Source organism: Hyperoodon ampullatus (assembly GCF_949752795.1).
Source record: "Hyperoodon ampullatus genome assembly, chromosome: 4".
NCBI lineage: Eukaryota > Metazoa > Chordata > Mammalia > Artiodactyla > Ziphiidae > Hyperoodon > Hyperoodon ampullatus.
In genome coordinates, this window is record NC_136917.1 from 43,428,725 (window position 1) to 43,444,145 (window position 15,421).

Genomic DNA, 15,421 nt, shown 5'->3' on the forward strand with positions numbered 1-15,421 from the left:
GTATAGCAATACAATCCTACCTCAAGAAACAACAAACATCTCAAATAGACAACCTAACCTTACACCTAAAGCAATTAGAGAAAGAAGAATTAAAAAAACCCCAAAGATAGTAGAAGGAAGGAAATCATGAAGATCAGAACAGAAATAAATGAAAAAGCAATGAAGGAATGATAGCAAACATCAATAAAACTGAAAGCTGGAGAAGATAAACAAAATTGATAAACCATTAGCCAGACTCATCAAGAAAAAAAGGGAGAAGATTCAGATCAACAGAATTAGAAAAGAAAAAGGGGAAGTAACAAATCACACTGCAGAAATACAAAGGATCATGAGAGATTACTATAAGCAACTATATGCCAATAAAATGAACAACCTGGAAGAAATGGACAAATTCTTAGAAAAGCACTACCTCCCGAGACTGAACCAGGGAGAAATAGAAAATATAAACAGACCAATCACAAGCACTGAAACTGAAACTGTGATAAAAGATCTTCCAACAAACAAAAGCCCAGGACCAGATGGCTTCACAGGCGAATTCTATCAAACATTTAGAGAAGAGCTAACACCTATCCTTTTCAAACTCTTCCAAAACATAGCAGAGGGAGGAACACTCCCAAACTCATTCCACGAGGCCACCATCACCCTGATACCAAAACCAGACAAGGATGTCACAAAGAAAGAAAACTACAGGCCAATATCACTAATAAACATAGATGCAAATATCCTCAACAAAATACTAGCAAACAGAATCCAACAACACATTAAAAGGATCATACACCATGATCAAGTGGTGTTTATGCCAGGAATGTAAGGATTCTTCAGTATATGCAAATCAATCAATGTGATACACCATACACCTTAACAAACTGAAGGATAAAAAGAATATGATAATGTCAATAGATGCCAAAAAGCTTTTGACAAATTCAACACCCATTTATGATAAAAACTCTCCAGAAAGAAGGCATAGAGCAAACTTACCTCAACATAATAAAGGCCATGTGACAAACCCACTGCCAACATCATTCTCAATGGTGAAAAAATGAAATCATTTCCTGTAACATCAGGAACAAGACAAGGTTGCCCATTCTCACTACTATTATTCAATACAGTTTTGGAAGCTTTAGCCACAGGAATCAGAGAAAAAAAAGAAATAAAAGGAATCCAAATTGGGAAAGAAGAAGTAAAACTGTCACTGTTTGCAGATGACATGATACTATACATAGAGAATCCTAAAAATGCCACCAGAAAACTACTAGAACTAATCAATGAACTTGGTAAAGTAGCAGGATACAAAATTAATGAACAGAAATCTCTTGCATTCCTATACACTAATGATGAAAAACCTGAAAGAGAAATTAAGGAAACACTCCCATGTACCAAAGCAACAAAAAGAATAAAATTCCTAGGAATAAACCTACCTAGGGAGACAAAAGACCTGTATGCAGAAAACTAAAAGACACTGATGAAAGAAATTAAAAATGATACAAACACATGGAGAGATATACCATGTTCTTGGATTGGAAGAATCAACATTGTGAAAATAACCATACTACCCAAAGCAATGTACAGATTCAATGCAATCCCTATCAAACTGCCAATAGCAATTTTTCACCGAACTAGAACAAAAAATTTCACAATTTGTATGGAAATACAGAAGACCCCGAATAGCCAAAGCGATCTTGAGAAAGAAAAATGGAGCTGGAAGAATCTGGCTCCCTGACTTCAGATTATACTACAAAGCTACAGTAATCAAGACAGTATGGTACTGGCACAAAAACAGAAATACAGATCAATGGAACAGGATAGGAAGCCCAGAGATAAACCACACCCATATGGTCACGTTATCTTTGATAAAGGAGGCAAGAATATACAATGGAGAAAAGACAGCCTCTTCAATAAGTGCTCCTGGGAAAACTGGACAGTCACATGTAAAAAATGAAATTAGAACACTTCCTAACACCATACATAAAAATAAACTCAAAATGGAATAAAGACCTAAATGTAAGGCCAGACACTATAAAACTCTTAGAGGAAAACACAGGCAGAACACTCTATGAAATAAATCACAGGAAGATCCCTTTTGACCCATTTCCTACCAAAATGGAAATAAAAACAAAAGTAAGCAAATGGGACCTAATGAAACTTAAAAGCTTTTTCACAGCAAAGGAAACTATAAACAAGACAAAAAGACAACCCTCAGAATGGGACAAAATATTTGCAAAGGAAGCAACTAACGAAGGATTAATCTCCAAAATATACAGGCAGCTCATGCAGCACAATATTAAAAAAACAAACAACCCAATCCAAAAATGGGCAGAAGACCTAAATAGACATTTCTCCAAAGAAGACATACAGATGGCCAACAAACACCTGAAAGGATGCTCCACATCACTAATCACTAGAGAAATGGAAATCAAAACTACAATAAGGGCCCGCCCCCCCCCGGAATGCACGGCGCAGGCAGCGCGGCTCGCAGGGAGATGGACCGCGGCCGGAACGGGGTCCCGGGTGTGCGTGGGGAGCGGGTTTCAGGGCGTCGGCCACGATGAACACGGTGCTGTAATGGGCGAACTCGCTGTTCGCCTTCTTGCTGAGCGTGATGGCAGCGCTCACCTTCAGCTGCTTCATCACCACTGCCTTCAAAGACCGGAGCATCCCGGTGAGGCTGCACGTCTCGAGGATCATGTTAAAAAATGTAGAAGACTTCACTGGACATAGAGAAAGAAGTGATCTGGGATTCATTACATTTGATATAACTGCTTATCTAGAAAATATATTTGATTGGAATGTTAAGCAGTTGTTTCTTTATCAGCCAAATATTCAACAAAAAATAATGCTCTGAACCAGGTTGTTCTGTGGGACAAGATTGTTCTGAGAGGTGATAATCCAAAGCTGCTGTTGAAAGATATGAAAACAAAATATTTTTTCTGTGATGATGGAAATGGTCTCAAGGGAAACAGGAATGTCACTTTAACCCTATCTTGGAACGTTGTACCAAATGCTGGAATTCTACCTCTTGTGACAGGATCAGGACATGTGTCTGTCCCATTTCCAGATACATATGAAATAACAAAGAGTTATTAAATTATTCTGAATTTGAAACAGCATATTTTTATAACTAATGAATTGTGTCTTGTTTATCTCTTCCCTTGCATCTTTATTTGTTTTGGGTTGTTACTTTTTTTTTTTTTTTGGTGTAAGAATGAACATCAAAAGGTATATTTGAAGAGAAAGGTTAATGTACTACTTAATTTTCCAAACAAAAACAAACAAAGGCCATCAGAGTGGAGTATTATAAGAATAAGACAGCCACATGAGAAGGATTTGTGAAATATTTATATTTGAAGTATTCCCTGTATTTCTATTATTCTTTATGGAATATGAAGTGAGCATGAAGGGTAGTTAAAACTTTCAGGTGCCTGTTGAGTTATAAGAACTCTATTTATGTCTTGCATTTATGCAAGTTCACACTGGATGTGATTTAGAAGCAGACATTCTCTATTACCTCTTTTAGGGTATGTCTGAATACTGGAAAAATTAATACAGTTGTTGGTGAGAAGCCTAGTTTACAAAATAGTGAAAAGTGATGAATTTTATTCCGTTTGTCTTAGGAATGCCCACAATGCTTGTTTTTCTGACAGGTGGCTAGCAACTTTCTCCACTAAAGACTAAATACCTCTTTATATGCTGTAAATCATTCTAAATCATTTTAAAGTCTCTTAAGTCAACCAAAAAAAAAAAAAAAAAACTAACTACAATAAGGTATCATCTCACACCAGTCAGAATGGCCATCATCAGAAAATCTACAAACAACAAATGCTAGAGAGGGTGTGGAGAAAAGGGAATCCTCTTGCACTGCTGGTGGGAATGTAAATTGATACAGCCACTATGGAGAACAGTATGGAGGTTCCTTAAAATACTAAAGATAGAATTACCATATGACCCAGCAATCCCACTAATGGCATATATCCAGAGAAAACCATATTTCAAAAAGAGACATACATCCCAGTGTTCACTGCAGTACTATTTACAATAGCCAGGCCATGGAAGCAACCTAAATGCCCATCGACAGACGAATGGATAAAGAAGGTGTGGTATATATATACAATGGAATATTACTCAACTATAAAAAGGAACAAAATTGGGACATTTGTAGAGACGTGGATGGACTTAGAGACTGTCATACAGAGGAACGTAAGTCAGAAAGAGAAAAACAAATATCGTATATTAACGTAAATATGTGGAATGTAGAAAAATGGTACAGATGAACTAGTTTGCAAGGCAGAAATAGAGACACAGATGTAGAGAACAAACGTATGGACACCAAGGGGGGAAAGTGGGGGGAAGTGTGGAGGTGGTGGTGGGATGAACTGGGAGATTGGGATTGACGTGTATACATTAATATGTATAAAATAGATAACTAATAAGAACCTGCTGTATTAAAAAATAAAATAAAAGCTTTAAAAATTTTAAAAACCAAAAAAATCTTCATTCTTTTTTACAGACAATTTGGGTAACTTATTTACCACCACCTTAACTTATATGCATTTGTTATGCAATTGATTCTTTGCTTTTTAAATTTCACAATATGTTACTATTACTTTTGTAAAGTTCATTACAGGAATAATTCAGAGATAGTGTGGATGTGGTTCTAGATCAACACAAAAAAGCAAGTATTCAGATTCACATGAATTTTTTGGCTTCCCACTGCATATGAGTTATATTTACACTATACTGTAGTCTATTGAGTGTGCAACAGCATCATATCTAAAAATATATATATACCTTAATTAACAAATACTGCTAAAAAAATGCTAACCATCATCTGAGACTTTAGTGAGTTGCAGTTGTAACATCAAAGATCACTGAGCACAGATCACCAAAACAAATGTAACAATGAAAACTTTAAAATATTTCAAGAATCACCAAAATGTGATACAGAGACATGAAGTGAGCAAACGCTGTTGGGAAAATGGTGTGAATAGACTTGCTCAACGCAGGGTTGCCACAAAGCTTCAATTTATAAAAAACACAATATCTGCTAAGCTTAATAGTAAGGCCCAATAAAATAAGGTGTGCCTGTATATTTACTCTTTATTGTTTATTTCTTCTTGTATCTCAAATTTTACATCAGAGACCCTTTCCTTCTTCTGAAGTTTCTCCCTTAGAATTTACTTTAGTGAGGACCTGATGGTAGCAAACTCATTTAGTAACTGATTGTGTGAAAATATTTTAATGTTTTTTAAATACCTTGAAAAATAGAAGGTATTTCCTTGTAACACGGAAGATAGTATTCCACTGGCTTTCTTGCTTCCTTTTTGTTGTCAAGAATTTGGCTTTCGTTCTAGTACTAGGGCAGGCACACTATACCCCACAAACAAATCCAGCCCATACCCTGTTTTCATTAACAAAGTTTTATTGTAATATAGCTAAGACTATTCATTACATATCACCTATGGCTTCCCTCACACTAATGGCAGAGCTGAGTGGTTGTGACAAAACTACATGGCCCTCGAAGTTCCAAACAATTAGTTTTTGGCCCTTTTTAGAGAAATTTTGCTGACCCCTAACCTAGCATCTACTCCCTTTGAAGGTAATTTATTTTCCCTGGCTTCTCTGAAGATTTTTTTTTTCTGTGAATTTCTTCATGTTTATTACAATATGTTCTTTTATTTACCCTGCTTGAAAATTTTTGGAAATCTTGAATCTGTTAGTTGATATCGGTTATCAGTGCTTAGAAATTCTGAATTATTATCTCTTAGTTTTCTATTAGTACATATAAAATTCACTAATCACTGGTTTCTAAAAAATACACATTTATGTTTCACAATTTCTGCAGGAGGGAATTCAAGAGTGGCTTAGCTGAGCAGTTCTGGATCAGGGTCATTCATAAGATGGCTTTCACAAATCAGCTGAAGCTGCAATCAACTAAAGGCTTACTAGAGCTGGCTTACCAAAGTGGTTAATTCACATGTCTAGTAAGTTAGTGCTGGCTGTTGGCAGAAAGCCTCAGTTCTCTTAACATTGGCCTCTACATACAACATAGTGACCCCAGGACACGGTGTCTGACTACCTACATAGTAATCAATCCAGGAGAAAGGGAGCTAGGCAGAAGCTTCTCTTTTAATGACTTCATTTTAAAGTTCCCACAGCATTACTTACACCACATTTTACTAATTAAAAGCAACTCACTAAATATAGACAACATGCAAAGAAGAGGTGAATTAAGCTTCATCTAGTAAAGGGAGGAATGTCAAAGAATATGAACATATTTGAAAACCACCATATTATCCCTTTTATTTTCCTCACTCCTATTTTCTCTCACTTCATTTTTTTCTGGCACTCCAATTCAATATAGGTTAAGCCTTCTCACTCTGTCTTTTACTTCTCTTCTGTATTTTCTACCTCTTTTTTCTCTTTCTACACTATTGGTAACTTCCTCTGACCATCTTCTAGTACATTAATTCTTTCATCAGCTATGTCTGATCTGCTATTAACCTCAATCACTTAGTTTTAAATTTCATTTTATTTCAATAGCAATTTTTTGCTCAAAAAAAAATTGTTTCTAGAGGGAAGTGGCCAAGATGGCATAGTAGGAAGACCCTGAACTCATCTCCTCCCACAGACACACCAAAATTACAACTACTTACAAAGCATCTATCTATGAGAACAAACTGAAGACTAGCAGAAAAGATTTTCCATGATGAAAAACATAAAGAAGGAACCATAATGAGATGAAATCAAAAGAAAGCTGGGTAGCAACACTTATATCAGACACAACAGACTTTAAAACAAAGACTGTAACAAGAAACAAAAAGAACATAACATAATGATAAAGGGATTGATCCAACAAGAAGATATAACAATTATAAATATATATGTACCCAACACAGGAGCACCTAAATATATAAAGAAAATATTAACAAACATAAAGGGAGAAACTGACAGTAACAAAAATAGTAGGGGACTTTAACACCCACTTATATCAATGAACAGAACTTCCAAACAGAAAATCAGTAAGGAAACAGTGGCCTTAAATGACATATTAGATCGGATGGACTTAATATATGTTTTATATATATATATATATATATATATATATTATATATATATATATATACACATAATATATATATATATATATATAATATATATATAACATTCTATCAAAAGCAGAATACATTTTTTTCAAGCACACGTGGAACATTCTGCAGGATAGATCAAATGCTGGGCCACAAAAAAAAGTCTCAATAAATTTAAGAAGACTGAAATCATATCAAGCATCTTTTCCAACCACAACAGTACTGGAGTAGAAATCAACACAAGAATGAAACTACAAAAAAAAAAAAGGAAGCTAAACAACATGCTACTTAAAAACTAATGTCATACTGAAGAAAGCAAAGAAGAAATTTAAAAATACCTAGAAACAAATAAAAACAGAAACACAATGACTTAAAATCTATGGAACAGAGAAAAAGCAGTTCTAAGAAGGAAGTTTATAGCAACACAAGCCTAACTCAGGAAACAAACAAAAAATCTCAAACAATCTAACCTTACACATAAAGGAACTAGAGAAAGAAGAACAAACAAAACCCAAAGTTAGTGGAAGGAAAGCAATACTAAATTTCAGAGTAGAAATAAATGAAACAGAGACTTAAAAAATAATGAAAAATACCAACAAACCTAAGAGCTGTTTCTTTGAAAAGGTAAATATAATTGATAACCCTTTAGTCAGAGTCATCCAGAAAATAAGAGGGCCCAAATAAATAAAATCAGAAAGGAAAGTGGAGAAGTTACAACCAACACCACAGAAATACAGAGAATCATAAGAGATTACTGTGAACAATTAGATGACAATAAAATGGACAACCCAGAAGAAATGGGTGAGTTCCTAGAAATGTACAATCTCCCAAGACTGAATAGGAAGAAATAGAAAACATAAAGATCAATCACCAGTAATGGAATTGAATCAGTAATTTTTAAATTTCCCCAAAACAAAAATCCAGGACTAGACAGCTTCAGAGGTGAATTCTAACAACCATTTAAAGAAGGGTTAATATATATATCCTTCTCAAACTATTCCAAAGTGTTGAAGAAGAACGAATGCTTCCAATCTCATTCTATGAGGCCATCACCACCCTGATACCAAAAATTAGACAAAGACACCACAAAAACGGAAAACTACATGTTAATATCCCTGATGAACATTGATGAAAAAATCTTCAAAAAAATATTAGCGGACTTCCCTGGTAGCACAGTGGTTAAGAATCTGCCTGCCAATGCAGGGGACACAGGTTCAATCCCTGGTCTGGGAAGATCCCACATGCTGCGGAGCAACTAAGCCCGTGTGCCACAGCTACTGAAGCCTGCATGCCTAGACCCCGTGCTCCACAACAAGGGAAGCCACCACAATAAGAAGCCCATGCACCACAACAAAGAGTAGCCCCGACTCGATGCAACTAGAGAAAGCCCGCGAGCAGAAACGAAGACGCAAAGCAATCAAAAACCAAATTCAATGATATATTAAAAGGATCATATACCATGATCAAGTGGGATTTATCCCAGGGTGCAAGAATGTTTCAATATCTGCAATTCAATCAATGTGATACACCACATTAACAAATTGCAGAATAAAAAATCATATGACCATCTCAATAGATGTAGAAAAAATCTTCTGACAGAATTCAACATCCATTTATGATAAAAACTCTTCACAAAGTGGCTATAGAGGGAACATACCTCAATATAATAAAGACCATATATAACAGACATAAAGCCAACATTATCCTCAACAGTGAAAAGCTGAAACCATTTTCTCTATGATCAGGAACAAAACAAGGATTCCCACTCTTACCACTTTTATTCAACATAGTGTGGTAAGTCCTAGCCTTAGCAATCACAGAAGAAGAAAAATACATCCAAATTGGAAAGGAAGAAGTAAACCTGTCACTGTTTTCAGATTACATAATACTATATATAGAAAATCCTAAAGACACCACCAAAAACTACTAGAATAAATGAATTCAGTAAAATGGCAGGATACAAAATTAATACACAGAAATGTGTTGCCTTTATATATGCTAATAATGAACTATCAGAAAGAGAAATTAAGAAAATAATCATCAAAAAGAATAAAATTCCTAGGAATAAATCTAACTAAAGAGTTAAAAGACCTTTACCTGGAAAACTATAAGACACTATAAAAGAAATTGAAGATGACACAAACAAATGGAAAGATATGCCATGCTCATGGATTGGAAGACTTAATATTGTTAAAATGACCATGCTACTCAAGGCAATCTAGAGTTTCAGTGCAACCCTCAACAAAATATCAATGGCATTTTTCACAGAACCAGAACAAATACTTTAAAAATTTGTATGGAAACACAATAAAACCCTGAATAGCCAAAGCAGTCTTGAGAAAGAATAACAAACCTGGAGGTATCACTCTCACTGATTTCAAAGTATAGGCATATTTTGTTTTATTGCACTTCACTTTACCACAGTTCACTGATATTGCATTATTTATAAATTGAAGGTTTGTGGCAATCCTGCATGAAGCAAATCTATTTGTGCCATTTTTCCAACAGCATTTTTTCACTTCATGTCTTTTTCATATTTTGGTAATTCTCACAAAATTTTGAACTTTTTCATTATTATTATATTTGTTATCATATTCTGTGATCAATGATCTTTGATGTTACTATTACAACTCACTGAAGGTTCAAATGATGGTTAGCATTTTTTAACAATAAAATATTTTTAGGGAATATAAGGCTATTGCATACTTAATAGACTAGAGCATAGTGTAAACATAACTTTTGTATGCACTGGAAAACCAAAAAAATTGTGTGACTCTCTTTATCATGATATTCACTTTATTGTGGCAATCTAGAACTGAACCTGCAATATCTCTGAAGTATCTCTGACTGTACACTATAAATCTATAGTAATAAAAACAGTATAGTACTGACACAAAGACAGACTTACAGATCAACGGAACACAATAGAAAGCCCAGAGATAAACCCACGCACCTATGGTCAATTAACCTATGACAAAGCGGCAAGAATATACAAAGGGGAAAAGACAGCCTCTTCAGTAAATGATGTTGGGGAAACTGGACAACTACATATAAAAGAATCATACTGGACTGCTTTCTCATACCATACACAAAAATAAGCTCAAAATGGATTAATAATTAAATGTAAGACCTGAAACCATAAAATTCCTCGAAGAAAATGTGGGCAGTATACTCTTTAACATCAGTCTTAGCAATATTTTTTTGGATCTGTTTCCTCAAACAAGAGAAAAAAAGCAAAAATAAACAAATGGGACCTAATCAAACTAAAACCCTTTTGCATAAGGAAGGAAACTATCAACAAAACAAAAAGGCCACCTACTGAATGCCAGAAGATATTGTAAACTACATATCCAATAACGGGTTAATATACACAATATATAAAGAACTCATAAAACTCAACATCAAAAAAAACAAAACCTCATTAAAAAATGGGCAGAGGACCTGAACAGACATTTTTCCAAAGAAAATGTACAGATGGACAACAGACACTTGAAAAGACGCTCAACAAACTAATCGTTAGGGAAACATAAATCAAAACAATGAGATATCACCTCACACCTGTCAGAACTGCTGTCATCAAAAAGACAACAAATAAGTGTTGGCAAGGATGTAGAGAAAAAGGAACCCTTGTCCACTATTGGTGGGACTGTAAATTGGTGAAGCCATGGAGGTTCCCCACAAAAATAAATGTAGTACTGCCTTATGATCCAGGAATTTCACTTCTGGGTATTGACCCAAAAATAAAAAACACTAATTTGAAAAGATACGTGCATACCAATATTCACTGTAACATGATTTACAGTAGCCAAGATATGAAAGCAACCTTAGTGTCTATCAATAGATGAATGGATAAAGAAGATGTGGTATATACATACAATGGAATATTACTAAGATATGAAAAAAATTCTTGCCATTTGCAATAACCCAGATGGATCTAGAGGGCATTACACTATGTTAAATAAGTCAGACAGAGAAAGACAAATACTGTATGGCCTCACTTATATATGCAATCTAAAAAACAAAACATACAAACCAACGAAACAAAAACAGGCTCACCGATACAGAGAACAAACAGGTGGTTGCCAGAGGGGAGGGACATGGGGGCAAAATAGGTGAAGGGGAATAAAGGTACAAACCTCCAGTTACAAAATAAGTAAGCCACGGGGATGTGATATACAGCATAAGGAATATGGTCAATAATACTGTAATAAGTTTGTATGGGGACACATGGTTACTAGACTTATCATGGTGATTATTTCACAACATATGCAAATATCAAATCACTATGTAGTATATCTGAAACTAACCTAATATTGTATGTCAACAATATTTCAAAAAACAAAGCAGAAAATAACAACAAAGATACATAAATTGTTTCTAGATGTTCTGTGTTGTTCATTTTCAGGTTTACTAACTTACCTCCAACAATCACGTATTCCTTGCAAATAGCTTAAATTTTGTATTGTATTTCTTTAAACATAATCAGCAATGTTGTTTTCAGATCTGTCTCTGTTAGCACCAATATCTGACGTCTTTGTGGGCTTACTTCTGCTCTCTCTGCTGATTTCTAATCATTGAGCCTAATCCTCTCATTGTGCCTTGATCTTTGAGTACATTGAACATTGTATTTGAAAAATTATTTCGCTCTGCCATGTACCTGGGGACCACCATGCATCCAGGAACATCTCTAAACAAGTTCAAGATTTGAGACTCCTTGGAAGACTTAGAAGATTCAATCCCTGACTGTAACTTCTCAAAGGAGCTTTCCCGGTTCTTGTTCTTTCTCTCACAGTGAGTAGAGCCTTTGGGAGTTGCAGCTGAATATGGTCACAGGATTGGTTAGACTCCCACCTTAAAGGGCCCTGGATTTTTATGTCCACTGTATCCCACAGAGTGACCAAATGACCTCCCTGAGGGAACACTTGGTTCAAGTCTTGGTTCTAAGTAAATGTTAGAGCCAAGACTTGAACCAAGGCTTTCTGCATTACCTTTATGACATATCTGATCTCCACAATCAATAACTGTGATGATGACATTATTGTTCTTTCTTTCTCACAACACAACCTCCAGGGAAATATTTTACTTAGCAATGGTAAGTTATTATACATAAGAGCCTAGATATTCTAGAAGAGCAACCCACAAATGCTGAAGGAGAAGCACTGCCTTTTACTATCTGGACTGTCAGTGGTCAGAAGCAAAACTTTCAACCTGAGTAACTCAAGAGGTGACAGCTGACAAGTGGGAAAACAACTGTCTGCCTCTTGAGTTAGTGTTGCCACTGTTGAAGAAATTTAATGGCACTGTTTATAAAATAACAGGGCATTTTCTCATGGCACATGTCAGCAGGGCATCTGATTGATACACTGCATTGTTTTCAATCACAGTTTTATGAGGCCCACATTAAATATTGAAAACTGAGCTATATATTTAGAACAGTAATCAGTGTGCAGCCACCTCTGTGCCTTATCCTCTGTTAAGATTTTAAAGTAAACCAAGGATGATGAATATTTAATGTACTGTACCTCATTGTCATCTGATAATAAGATTTGTTATAGGGTTATAAAATGTTATGTTAGGTTCTTACGGAACGTAATTAATATAAAATATAGCTGAGCTCCCAGGCAGAGCTGCCTGATAATAAAAAAAGTAACAATAGAATGATAAGTGATATCAACCATTTCCTCCAAGGGCTTAGACGACAACCATCCAAGAGATGAGAAGATGCATTTGAGAACTAGATGTCCTCATGAAGCACTAAAGAGGAAAGAAGGAAGAAGACAGTGAAAGAAGCAAAAGCAAACAAGGGAAAAGACAGAGTGGGTAAAGGGCAAGGAAATAGGGCAAACAGAAGAGGTAGAGAGTGACTAGGTGTGGGGATTATCCAAGGATCAGATGGAAGTTTGGATGGAAAGAATGCTAAAGGCCTTTCCCACATGTAGATCCTAGGATCCTGTGTTCCCTCTAAAGGGGATCAGAATATGCAACCTTTAAAACATGCCACTTTGGCATAGGATTATTTTGAGCTAAAGGAAATTGAGAAAAAGCAGACCTGGAAGATCTCTCTGCCTTCCCCTATATCTGCCTAAAAGCAGGACATAAATTTCCCTTGTGAAGCTGCCCCTCTTGTCCCATACCAGGAAGAGAAGAACAACGCTTATCACAGAGACAGAGATGGCACCGAAATGAGCCTGCATAAGAAAATCTTACTAAGTAATCTTTTCTGTCATTAGTCTCCCCACACATTTCCTACTCACCTTCTCACAATTTATCACTCCTAAGACCCCAAACCCCCTTTCCTTTGTCTAATCACATGTCCTTTTGCTAGAATGCTCAATAAGCCCATTAGTCTAACCACTTCTTTGGGTTTTGCTTCTTTTCTGTGAAGCCCCCATGCACAAAAAATTTTAAATATTTACAACAGTAAGAAACGTGTATCTCTTTTCTCCTGCTAATCTTTCTTTTGTCAATTTAATTGCAGACTCCAGTCTCAAATCTAAAAGGGTAAAGCTTTTCCTCCCCTATACCTCACGGTCAAAAACTTCAACAGCCATAGGGATCTCATGAAGCCATTGATTTCATCTTGAGCATTCTCTGAAAGAATCCAGTGGCCCTCCAGAAAAATCTCTGCTGTCCACAGAGTAAACTCTGAAAATAAAATAAGTATCACTTGGTAATAGTAATAGTAAATCAAGACAAGAGTTTAGACACTGTTGTTTATTTATGGTTCATTTTTATCAATCAGAGACACAGGACAAACTGTTAGAAGAGATATCAAAATCTAATTTGTGGTCACAGGTTTCTAAACTGTTAGCATCAGAAGGGACTCTGGCAATCACAAGAGCATATGGTAGATTCCACATATAAGTGGTATCATATGATATTTGTCTTTGTCTGTCTGGCTTACTTCACTTAGTATGATAATCTCTAGGTCCATCCATGATACAAATGAACTTGTATACAAAACAAAAATAGACCCACAGACATAGAAAACTAACTTATGGTTACCAAAGGGGAAAGGTGGGGATGGATAAATTAGGAGTGTGGGATTAACACACACACACTACTATATATAAAATAGATAACTAACAAGGACCTACTGTATAGCACAGGGAACTGTACTCAATATTTTGTAATAACCTATAAGGGAAAAGAATCTGAAAAGAATAAATATATATGTATGTATTACTCAATCACTCTGTGGTACACCTGAAACTAAGACAACATTGTAAATCAACTATACTTTAAAAAATAAAATAAAATAAAATTAGAAAAAAAACAAATATGGGAAAAATTTTAAATAAATTTTACATAATTTCTTTATTAAAAAAAGAGCATATGGTAGTTAGGAGGGTGACCTTATAAGATAGATAAATTCATATTTGATTTCTACCATGCACTAACTGTGTGACAATAGACTTTCTGGGCATCACTATCCTCATCTATACAGCTTGTGGTTAATAATGACTAAAATAATGCAAGTCATGTCCTTAGCACAGTGACTGCATATTTTAAATATCAACAAATATGAACAAGAACATTAACAGTTATGAAGGAAGAAGAAGAAGAGAAATCATCCATTTCAGTATCTTACCAATAAGACAGTTGAGGGCCAAGATGGTGAGATAGATTGTTAGAGACAATACAGCACACTAGTGCTGAAACTGAAGGTAGAGCAAATAATCTTTTCCACTTTAAGTACAGCTGACCCTGGCACAATGAGGGGGTTAAGAACACAATCCCCACACAATTAAAAATCCACAGATAAGTTTACTGTTGGCCCTCCACATCCATGGTTCCACATATGTGGATTCAACCAACCACAGATCATGTAGTACTGAAGTACATATTTAGGGGGAAAAATCTGTATGTTAGTGGACACTCTGAGTTCGAACCCATGTTGTTCAAAATCAATGGTAATAGTATTGGAGGAGAGCAAAATTTACCACCCCAAAATGTGTCTCTTTACATTGAGGATTATTTTAGGCTAGTTGTTTTTAAGAAACAAAAGGCTCAGGAAGAGCTTTTACCTCCTTCCCCTTAAATGTCTAAAATAATTTAGATAGGGGGTCTATTCCAGGAAGAGGACTCCCACCAGAGCTACCTACAAGACTACAAAAATTGGGTGGTAGACTGGGGCAAACTTAGCAAGGCTGGTTTGATCAAAGTCCTCTCTGTGTCCCATTGTCTCTTCATGGCTCACCAAACATTTGCATTTACCATCTTCTTGCAAATTGTTTTCCTTGCCTTTGAAGTCCCAAGCCCCTAACCGCCTTTCCTTCCCTCAAATGGCATATAAACCTCTGGTGCCTGACTTGTCCTTGGGTCACATTTTTCATAGT

At 35.6% G+C, this 15,421-nt stretch overlaps 1 pseudogene across 1 annotated transcript; it reads left to right on the forward strand.

The window, feature by feature from the left end:
* Positions 1-2,545: 2,545 nt before the first annotated feature.
* LOC307051867 (signal peptidase complex subunit 3-like) lies at positions 2,546-3,084 on the forward strand (annotated as a pseudogene). Its single transcript has one exon. The product of its transcript is annotated as a signal peptidase complex subunit 3-like (transcript).
* Positions 3,085-15,421: the final 12,337 nt, after the last annotated feature.